Source organism: Hylobates moloch, unplaced genomic scaffold (genome assembly GCF_009828535.3).
Source record: "Hylobates moloch isolate HMO894 unplaced genomic scaffold, HMol_V3 SCAFFOLD_5, whole genome shotgun sequence".
Classification (NCBI taxonomy): domain Eukaryota; kingdom Metazoa; phylum Chordata; class Mammalia; order Primates; family Hylobatidae; genus Hylobates; species Hylobates moloch.
This window is the reverse complement of record NW_026652280.1, coordinates 128679903-128691224: the sequence shown is the minus strand read 5'-3', so window position 1 is coordinate 128691224 and position 11322 is coordinate 128679903.

Here is an 11322-nt window from a genome sequence, read left to right as displayed (position 1 = left end):
CTGATTTATGAGGCAAGGCTCTTATATACAATGCAGTGTGGCTTTTTCACAATTCTCATTTACGGAACACTTACCCTGTGTCAGATGCTATACTTAATACTTTGCAGGTTGAAAATGTATCTTGTTTAGCACCAAATCTAAATCATAGATCTAAGACAAAGATTTTGACTAAAAGGCACTTCTGAGCTTAGGCTAAGTGTAGAAGTGGAAGGGTGTATAGGTAGGTTCAACCTAAAATGAAACAGCAAAGTGGGCCAATGTGTCATCAACTCCTTCTCCTATCTACTTCCATACTTTTCCCCAAGTTTGCTTTTCATTTCTATAGAACCAACTCATGGAAGAAGGGACTCCTGGCAAAATTTGTATCTGACTAGGCATGTCTGAAAAACTAAACAGAAGTCAAGCTTTAAAGAACAAGATTCATTTGTGCATTCATTCGTTCCTTTATTTTATTTTATTTTATTTTATTTTATTTTATTTTATTTTTTGAGATGGAGTCTTGCTTTGTCACCAGGCTGGAGTGCAGTGGCGTGATATTGGCTCACTGCAATCTTCACTTCCCGGGTTGAAGCAATTCTCCTGCCTCAGCCTCCCAAGTAGCTGGGACTACAGGTGCGCACCACCATGCCCAGCTAATTTTTGTATTTTTTGTAGAGAGGGGATTTCACCATGTTGGCCAGGATGGTCTCGATCTCTTGACCTCATGATCTTCCCGCCTCAGCCTCCCAAAGTGCTGTGGTTACACGTGTGGGCCACTGGGCCCGGCCTCATTCCTTCATTTTAAAGTATGAAAGTGATGTGAGGAACAGAGAATATCCTATAAATTACATAGTTCAAGGATGGGAAATTGGAAGCCCTTCAAACTGGGCTCACATATGTGGTTCCCCCCTGCTGATATATTATATTTCAAAAAATTGAATTTGAATGCCTTTAGCTGGGGCATAGATTATCCAAGTACAGCATGATCCCTCACCACTCTTACCAATTCTCATCCTTGTTTCACATATTCTCCTCTTGGTTCTTAAAATCATCCGGAGTTCATGACTATGTTGGAGATATCCCAATATTGAAAGTTTTTGAGAAGGTTAACTCAGAATAAGATTATTTCTCCAAGTCAATGCCGTCTTTTTCTTTTCAATGCCTAGTTCAGTGCTTGGTGCATGGCAAGCTCAATAACTACTGAATGAATGAATGAATGAATGAATGAATGAATGAATGAATGAGACAGATTGAGTCCTAGCATCCAAGTGTCCTCTAGCCCAATCCAGTGTTTGTTTCATTTTGTCACTTAATCCTCAGGAGGAGTGGGGCAACATCTCTACTTTCTTGTGCAGGAAATTTGGCTCTATCTTTCGGCACATGATTGTACTCTTTTTGCCTAAATCAAATGAGGCCGAAACTAACAGCAGTTCAGCCAAAGGAGATTTATTCAAAGGTTGGCTTCAAATTGAAATCATGTAAAAACACAACAACAAATGTACAGTACTTTCCAGAAGACCTAGAAAATCACACTTACTTCCAATCAAGTCATAATTCTTGATGTAGTACATTATCTTCATCCTTGTGACTGGAAGGGACAAAGAAGCATCAGACAAAGTAGGTATCTCTGCCAGACATATGGAGAATGTTTCTGGAGTTTGTAGAAACCTTTAGATTGAACCGATTTTATGTCCAAACATTCAGAAGAAAAAAGTGAATAACAGGGCTATTTATCTTTCTCTATGATTAATTCATGCTATACCCATATTTGGCTATTTAGAAGAAAAGTTATTTCTTTATTCAGCATTCATGTGTATATATACTGTGATATAGCTTAGGGCTGATTCTTCTGTTACTGTTATAGTGTCAGCCATATGACTACTCTAGAGAACCTTGGGTTGCTCATTAGGTTAATTGTGTAGAGTAATAGAAAGTTGCTAATTTTGATCAGGAAATCAAGTGTTTTTAAGGCAGAAACCATGTTGCCACAGGAGTGATAGATAAACTTGTTGGGCATGTCAGTTGTACAAAGTCAAGGCAGACTATGATGTCTAGTGTTGGACCGAGACAGGCCCTCATATGCCACTAATCATTTGCATGATCACCACATTCCACACTGCTTCAAAGCCTTCAAAACTCTATTTTCTGAGGACCAATTTCAAAATCCTGAGCATGTCAGTCAAGTCTTCCCATGGTAGTGCTCAATAAGTATTACTATTATTATTAATATTTTTGAGACAGAGTCTTGCTCTGTCACCCAGGCTGGAGTGCAGTGGCACGATCTCGGCTCACTGCAACCTCTGCCTCCCGGGTTCAAGTGATTCTCCTGCCTCAGCCTCCCGAGTAGCTGGGATTACACGCATGCACCACCACGCCCAGCTAATTTTCTTTTTTTTTCTTTTTTTTTTTTAGTAGAGATGGGGTTTCTCCATGTTGGCCAGGCTGGTCTTGAATTCCTAACCTCAGGTGATCCACCCGACTCCGCCTCCCAAAGTGCTGGGATTACAGGCATGAGCCGCTGTGCCCAGCCTCAATAAGTATCTTTTGAATGAGCTCATGGATATTTGCTGTCATACATTGTGTCCTGCATTTATCCAAGAATTCTCAAAGATCTCTAAATCTTGTTTTTGTTTTTTTTTCTGACTATAAGACTTTTCCCATAAGTCTCTGGGGAAGCCTTTTCTCACTTGAGTCATGGCCTATGCATCTGTGAAACTTTCTGTTACTGTTCTTGGGCATCCTCTGAAAAATCTGAACCAAGCACCATCTCCTCTCTATTATGCTGCACTGCACTTTCTCTGCCTCTGCTATGGCACATATCAGATTGCTCTTTACCTATTTTATAACCGTTATTTGTATGCCTGTATTACCTACATTATATATGGTAGGTGCATGCTTGTGTTACCATATTATAGCTCTTAGGTATACACCTGTACCCTAAAAACTTGTGAGCGGTACGAGAAAAGGGATCATATATTTATGCTTTCCATGGTACATTTTCAATGAATGTTCGATCAGTCAGCCAGCTAATCACACTAGACTGCTTGTATAAGAAAAGAGAAGAGAAGAGAAGAAAGAAAGAAGAAAGAAAGAAGAAAGAAAGAAAGAAAGAAAGAAAGAAAGAAAGAAAGAAAGAAAGAAGAAAGAAAGAAAGAAAGAAAGAAAGAAAGAAAGAAAGAAAGAAAGAAAGAAAGATCGATCAAGGGAAAGTGGTGCTTGAGATATATCCATAGTCCTACAATTTTTTTTTTAGTGTGACTATAAAGTAATACATTTTCTCTTTTTTCTTCTACTTTTAAATTTTACTTATTTTCAAGGTTCTTTTTTGAAACAAACTATGAAATTTACACAGCAAATGTCATTTCACCTTTCAAAATGATTATATTTATTCTGTTCATGTTGACATTGCTAAGACTTTTTTTAAGATTGTCTTCTGGAATCATTTCAAAAGTCAGTCTCATTATTTTGTTGCCAGTTTACTTTTTGTTCTCATTTTGGTTCATTAAAAGAAATTTAACCCATGTTCAAAATTTGAAGATTTCTAATAATTGAAGCAAATCCTAAATGCCAAAGAAGGGTTTATTGGTTTAAAAAATGTCATAAAATTCTTACAAAGAACATTATGCAGCCAAAAATATTATGACATTATGATAGGAAATTAGGAAATAATTTACATAAACATTGCTCATTATCTTTTTTGTATGTGTTGCTTGTGATAATTTTTCTGCTTTTATTTTAAAAATTAAGCCTACAAAGAAGTTGAAAGAACAATTCAATGGACACTCAGATACCATTCACCTTGATTTATCAATGTTACGTTTTATAGACATTTTCTTTATCTGCTTGTCTGTTTCTCTTTCTGTTTAGATTGATAGAGCTGGTGTGTGTGTGTGTGTGTGTGTGTGTGTGTGTGTGTGTGTGTTTTGAGTAAACCAACAGGACTTTTCTTCACCTTTACAGTCTAATGGTTAGTTTTATTAGAGTTTGTCTAGGTGATTTCTCCAGGTACATATGGGCCTTTTAAAATATGGGAATCATGTCTTTTTCTATTTCCAGGATGTTTTTCTCTGATTGTAATTTTATATATTAATTCTATTTCTTTTTTTTTATTTTTCAGGGGATTATATTACTTCTATAGTAGATGTTCTATATTTACTTTCTATGTCAACTACATTTCTCTGATTTTTTTCTGTTTTCATTGGCATAATGCTATACTTGCATTTTTTTCAGCATTTCTTATAATCTATTTTTGTTGTTGTTGAATTAATTCTTGCTTGAGCATTTTGTAAGTTAGTTTTTATTTCCAAGATGATTTTTGTCTTTTTAAGAATGCCTTTTGTTTCTGACTGTCAATTCTTATTTCATATCTTCATGCTTTTTTGTCTGTTTCTGTTTTGAAGTTTATAAACTTATGATTTAAGTTTTTCTTAAAAAAATTCTGCAAATTATTGCTTAAGGATATTTAATTCAGTTTCCTTATGCTTTATTGTCATTTTATTAAGGAGAATATATGCTGGACTATTTTGATTTGCATTTTCCATTTTTCTTGTAAAATAGTTTTGCATGAATGTTGTTTGACATTATCTTTCTAAAAAATTTTAAACATGTTTAATTTTCTTAGACTAGAAAGAAGTTTTATGTAGACAAAGGAGACGTGCTTGCATGGCTCATTAGGTTTCTTAGGCCAAGAATCTTTCTTGTAATATGGTGAAATTGATTTTCTTTGATTGCATTTATTTTTCTCTTGGGTAGGGGGATAGTGGAGGGCTGCGTGTTTTGATTTTGTGACTCTTTTTTTGTTTGTGCAGGCTCCTTAAGTTTCATCTCTTGCTTCCATATTTTCCTGCACTCTCAAGCTTCCAAGAGCATCCTCTGCAAGTTGGCATTTTCCTTGCAGAAGTGGTGCTTTCCCAGGGACCCGCTTCTTGTTTCATGCACTTTATCCCTTTCCTGTTGATTTCCCAGTTGATGGTGCTCTGATCTATCAGATCTCAGACTTGTTCTAGTATTTTCTCACCTCAAGGTTGGACTTTCTTTTTCTGGGCCAGGGGATGGGGGTATGGGCATTTATTTTATTATTATACTTTAGGTTTTAGGGTACATGTGCACAATGTGCAGGTTTGTTACATATGTATCCATATGCCATGTTGGTTTGCTGCACCCATTAACTCGTCATTTAGCATTAGGTATATCTCCTAATGCTGTCCCTCCCCCATCCCCCTACCCCACAACAGTCCCTGGAGTGTGATGTTCCCCTTCCTGTGTCCATGAGTTCTCATTGTTCAATTCCCACCTATGAGTGAGAATATGCGGTGTTTGGTTTTTTGTCCTTGCGATAGCTTACTGAGAATGAGGTTTTCCAGTTTCATCCATGTCCCTGGGCATTTTAACTGTGTACCACGGTCAGCTAATATTCCTTCTGGGTATTCATGTGTAGACCCTCTGCTTGATGTGGACTCAAGAGTTTCCTCTGCTAGATTTGGGTATTTATTTTCATATTTACACAGAATTGGAAACTTGTAGGGGTCCCTCTATCCTTGTTATTCTGTAGGCTGGGGGATAAGTGGTTTTACTTACTTTCTTTGTTGTTCTATATGGCGCTTTCGACATAGTGTGGAGAAATGAAGTTTTACCTTACTACATTATACTACAGGAACTGAGAATGCCTCTTGTGACACATTTATTCTTATTTGTTTGTTTTGGAATCTATCAGTGGTTGTTATTGGAAATTTTCTTGAAAAGGCGATGAAGAGATAATATTGGATACATAGAGCAAAACTTGACACAGATCCTCATGACTCACCTGTCTCACCTGAACATGTGAATTTTTTTTTTTTTTTAAGACAGAGTCTTGCTCTGTTGCCCAGGCTGGAGTGCAGTGGTGTGATCTCGACTCACGGCAACCTCCACCTCCCAGGTTCAAGCGATTCTCCTGCCTCAGCCTCCTGAGTAGCTGGGATAACAGGTGCTGCCACCACGCCTGGCTAATTTTTGTATTTTTTTTAGTAGAGACAGGGTTTCACCATCTTGGCCAGCCTGGTCTCGAACTCCTGACCTCGTGATCCACCCACCTCTGCCTCCCAAAGTGCTGGGATTACGGGCGTGAGCCACCACGCCTGGCCAATATTTTTAAATTGTAAAAGAAAGCAACAGAATGGTATAAATAGAACACTCTTTTTTATTAAAAATGTGTATATTTGCATCAAAAATTGTCAAGAAACCTGAGTACATTAATTTATTCACTCTAGTTATAACTGGATGGGGGATTATATATGACTTTTTAATCTTTTGTATGACAAACATTAGATTACTTAATCACAAAAAATAGAGAAAAACATTTCTACTTTAGAATATTAAAAAAAAGTTGTCACAATTCAATGAAATTCAAAAGAGGTTTTACATTTCTACCATAACAGAAATCACACTAGATACTGCATTATGTTCTAAATGGATTTAGAATATGTTAATTAAGTGAATTGTAATTATAATTAAGTGAACTCTTCATGCATACATATATATTTGTATACACATTCAGGAATATTTGTGTAAAAAGTTAGGCACATCACACTTGAGGAGGGAGACAAAAAGCAATGGTAGGAGGCACAGAGAGTGAGTCCCCAGCTAGGAGTGGCTGGCCTGGGAACAGCCTGTGAGACTGCACTCCCTGGCAGAATATGGTCACCAGGTCTGGGTATGACCAGGTCCCGATTCAGCAATAATGGGTGTACTCAAAACATTCCCAAGTAATCTGCGACCTTTTCCTTTTCTTAAGTAGTTCTGATCAAGGTAAAGACATGGAATTTGGAAGGAAGAGAATAAAAACTGGGCTGAAGGTAGATAGTGATACATTGTGAAATACTTGTGCAACATGATGTTTAAAATATTTGGATAATCAATCACATTGTTCTCTGGCAAGAGCACAACGGAAGTGCATTGAAAGCAAATGAAAAAGGCAACATAATCCAAGTGATATCAACCTTTATTTGCTAGTCTTGAAAGTTGTGGTTGAAAGTATGGAAATAGGGGTAGTGCAGAGGTTTTGTTAATCCAAAAGGCACTGATACCAATTATTATTACTATTTTACTTTATTGAGGGCCTATCAATTTCCAACAAGAAGATGTGGTCATGTATTTTCTGTTTTATAATACCAATGGAGTATACTATTACAATTATGCAAATATTCATTAAGAGGTCTGCATATGATTATGCTAGAAATGCCAGTACGTTTTCAATTCAGAGTGACACCATACATCTGGGCAAAACAAATGTCTGTTTAATAATAATAAATATTATTACAAAAGCTCTATGCACTTATAATATCTAAATATATGGTTTGAAAAGTTTCTGGATTATTTTGTTTTTAAAAAAGTGTCTACAAAATTGTTTAGAATGTTCAACTGATTTGGCTCCACTGGGGCTAATGCCAGTCCCAATCTTCAGAGCTTATAATTTGTACTGTTGTTTTTTGTTAAGGACTGTAAATGCTTTTAGTCACATGGTTTTGGAGTATAGTTAATGCTATGACTATAAATGCCTTATGTAACAGCACTTTTAGAGAAGTTGCAGTTTCTATGATTCCATACTATCACAATAGAGACATAAGAAAAGAATACGGTTAAAGAGTAATTTCAGAAGCAACTAGAACATTCAATTTGGAGTTAAAGTACTTACGGAGAATAAGCCTTTTATATGCAATTAAAATAACAATAATTGCCAATGACTTATGGGTTAGATTCAGTTAGTTTAAGAAATCTTTATCCAATAATTCAGATATAACAATGTGCGCGCACACACACACACACACACCGTTTCAGCTAGTTTAAGCACAGCATACTTTACTAGAGAATATGGATAGATCACAGAATTGTTTGCAAGGCTGAAAAATCAGTGTCTATTCTCAGCTTTCAGAAATGACTCCAAAGCACAGCAGAAGCCAGAGGACTACTGTGTCTGCCACTCACAGGAATCAGCAAAATTAAGAAGCCTCCCCTCATGACTGCTGGCTCCAGCACCTCACTGTTACTGCCTTGATCCACACAAACAACCTGGATAGGTGCCTTGCATCCTGCTTCTCTCCTTGTTTCCCTGCATAACTCCCACCCAAAGCAAGGGGAATCCAAATCACATCTGGAGCACTAGCTACAAGGGGATATACAATAAGCCATTTTTAGTTTCTGAGCCTCTGATGCTGCAGGGGAGTGGAATGGGGTGTGAAAAAGCCTATGCAACTCTTATAACGTCAAACAAAATTAGGATTATACTATATAGATAGTGTTATGTCTGGCGTTTTTCAGTTTAAATATCACACTCATTTCTCATATCGTTAAATACATTATGAAATCACATATTTGAATGGCATGATTGAATTTATTGAAATAACATTTGAATCATTTTGATAAAATAAGTCCAGTTTTGTAAATTATTAGAACCATATAGTACCTAGTGCCTAGCAACGTATGATGCACTCAGTATATATTTGTTGAATGAATGAATATCATTTGAGGACCTGGGTTGACAAGAACTATACCGTCTTAAACACATCATTCTTACTCATAGTAAGGAGAGAAGAACCTGAAGGAATGTTTAGGGAGCTTTATGGGCCAACCTTGGAAGTAACAGAACTTATGCATAACAATAGCTTTGGCTGGAAGAGAAGCTATTGTTGGAGAGAAAAATCATGAAGCCACATTGAAAGGCAAGGAAAGGGAGGCTACAAAATAGTGTTGCTGGGCCTTGTTACAGTTCTGTTTCTGGGATACCAATTTTATAGGACAGTCTTCACCACAGCATGAGAAGGAATAAAAATCAATTTTTCTTCTTGTCTTTAAGGCCCTTTGCAATTGTGTTTTCACTGGTTAATATTATTTTTGGACCTTCTAATTGTTCACAATGTATACTATTATTTTTAAATTTAACTTTAACAACATTTTTTTTCTAGAATGAATGAATAAACATCAAGTGGGGACATGATGTATTTGAAATATTTTCATTAGAGCAATTGGTCTTACAGTTTAACTAAATAAGATCCTTTTCAGCCATCATGATATGTGCTTTTCAACAGACGCACAATTCTGTTGAGACAGCTGAAATAGGACTAGTTCTGTCAGCATCCAGATAGTCCCTGTTCTGTTTGATATATAGAACTGGCGCAAAAATATTCTTTCTAAATTTCCTATAAGGAGTTCCCTAAAATGCAGCTGACTGGTTTATGGTCCTCTCATTTCAATTACCTTGCAATCTGATCCAGATTGCCTCACCAACTGCTAGTAGCACACCTGACCAACCCGTTGCTTTTACAGTTCTTCCTAAGACATAGGCAACACTCCTTCCCTGTTGTTTTTACTGTTTATATCTCTTATCATTAGAAAGCTTATAAGTCCTGTTTAGTATATCACTAACTGCATTATTGCTCAGAAAATGACTCCTATTTCTATGTCTCTGAAATACACACACAAAATAAGGCAAGGTACATAATGACAAATGTTGACTTTGACTAGAGAGAATTTATGTCTACTGCATTGGTTGAGATAAATTAGACCTAATCACACCATCATCGTTAACTTTCTTCCTAAATTTTTAAATGATAACAAATCAGTTAAAATGTGTACCTACTCTAAAGTAAGCAACTTAGTCTTGGGGCTATTTATACTGTCAAAGGGATAGACTTTTCAAATTATTTATTTTTATGAATAAAGAATAGATCTTACAGAGATAAAGGTGTATATGGAATCCACGGCAAAATTAGATTCATCTTAGCAAATGATCACTTGATTGATAATTATTTGTGTGATTTAGCAACTAAACTGGTTGACCAAATAATCTATTGGATTAATTTGTATTCAACTGGCCACAGATTATAGTCACTTGGAAGATAAGATGTTTAGATCTCTTTCTAGTGATCGATCTAGGCAAAATTAGGTTCTTTTTCCCAAAGACAATAAGGCAGATCATTATTTCCATTATCAACAGCTTCAGGAAGACCTTAATTTTAAATTCTCTGAGAAAAAAGTAAAAAAAATTAATAACAAATATTCTTCACTGTGTACTTACTAGAAGCCAAACACCACGCAGAATCTTTATTGTTTCAATATAAAAAGTAGTTGCTGAGGAAAAAACAGTGAAGACAGAAATGCAAGTCTTTGAGTATACATCTTAGCAGGCAGAGGAATTATATATCAAATTTCAATGTAATAAGTGCTATGAATAAAACAGAGCAAAGTAATGGGGAATAGATGTGTCTTGAATGGGGCTGAAATTTTATCATTGAATGGTCAAGATAATATTAAATCTATTGGTAGAGGAGGACAGTTAAAGATTCACAGACTCTCTCCATCTTTCTTGGGTTCTCCTTTACCTTGCCAGCTCCAAAGTTTGGTATCACTGGGTTTGCTTTTACTGTTTACCATCTAGTTTGATTAGAGTCCCTTCCTCCGTCTCAGGATGAGCGTGTCCTTTCCATCTGGCATACAGCTTTGCCCTTGAAGCTCAGATTGAAGCCATTCTTCTCAAAGCCAACTGAGTCTTGGCTCAAACACCATCTCCTATGGTCTGTCCAGAGAAATTTCCTTCCAGCCTATCCTTGGTTCAGGGCATACAGCTAAAAGACCAAATTCATCTGAACATTTTACTTTCTCTTTAGCCATCTCTTTACTTTCTCAAGTCAATAAAGTTTTAAAATGAAGGACGGGAATTAAGTAAACTACTTTTATTGGCAAATCTTCTGTATCATAGGATATGATGACTACTTTATATTTACTCATGGAAAAATACAAAGAAGTAGGTAGTATTATTTCCATATGTAGTTGAGCAAAGTGAGGCTCAGTAAGAGATTGATTCAAGGACTTAAACCCAGGCCAGACATTTTTTTTAAACTGAAAAAGGTCATTTTTACAAAATCCTTTTTTCCAAGCTCATCATCCCAATTCCTAGACACCCGTTTTACCTCTGCAGCTTTTTGAGAAGATACAGAAATCAGATATTTGTAGGACCTGTATTATTTGTAACTTTTCATTTCAGGGTTAGATTTGATATTTTTAACAAAATGCATCTGAATGTAGAATTATAATTTTTAAAGATTATGAAGGTTTTTATCAAGCTGGCATTTTCTGATTTTATATTCCCCAAAATATTTTAATAATGGTATTATTATAATCTCCAGTTTACAGTGAAGGAAAGTCAGGTTTTCAAACGTTACAGATAATGCCCAGGTGACATGTCTGAAAGTGGTTCTGCTAAGATGATGAATAAGTAAAACTTTATTTTAACAAAGTGTTAACCAAAACATAGCCTCCCCAAATTGACCATGCAGAGAAATGTTATTGTTTAGATTTTGATAAAACATA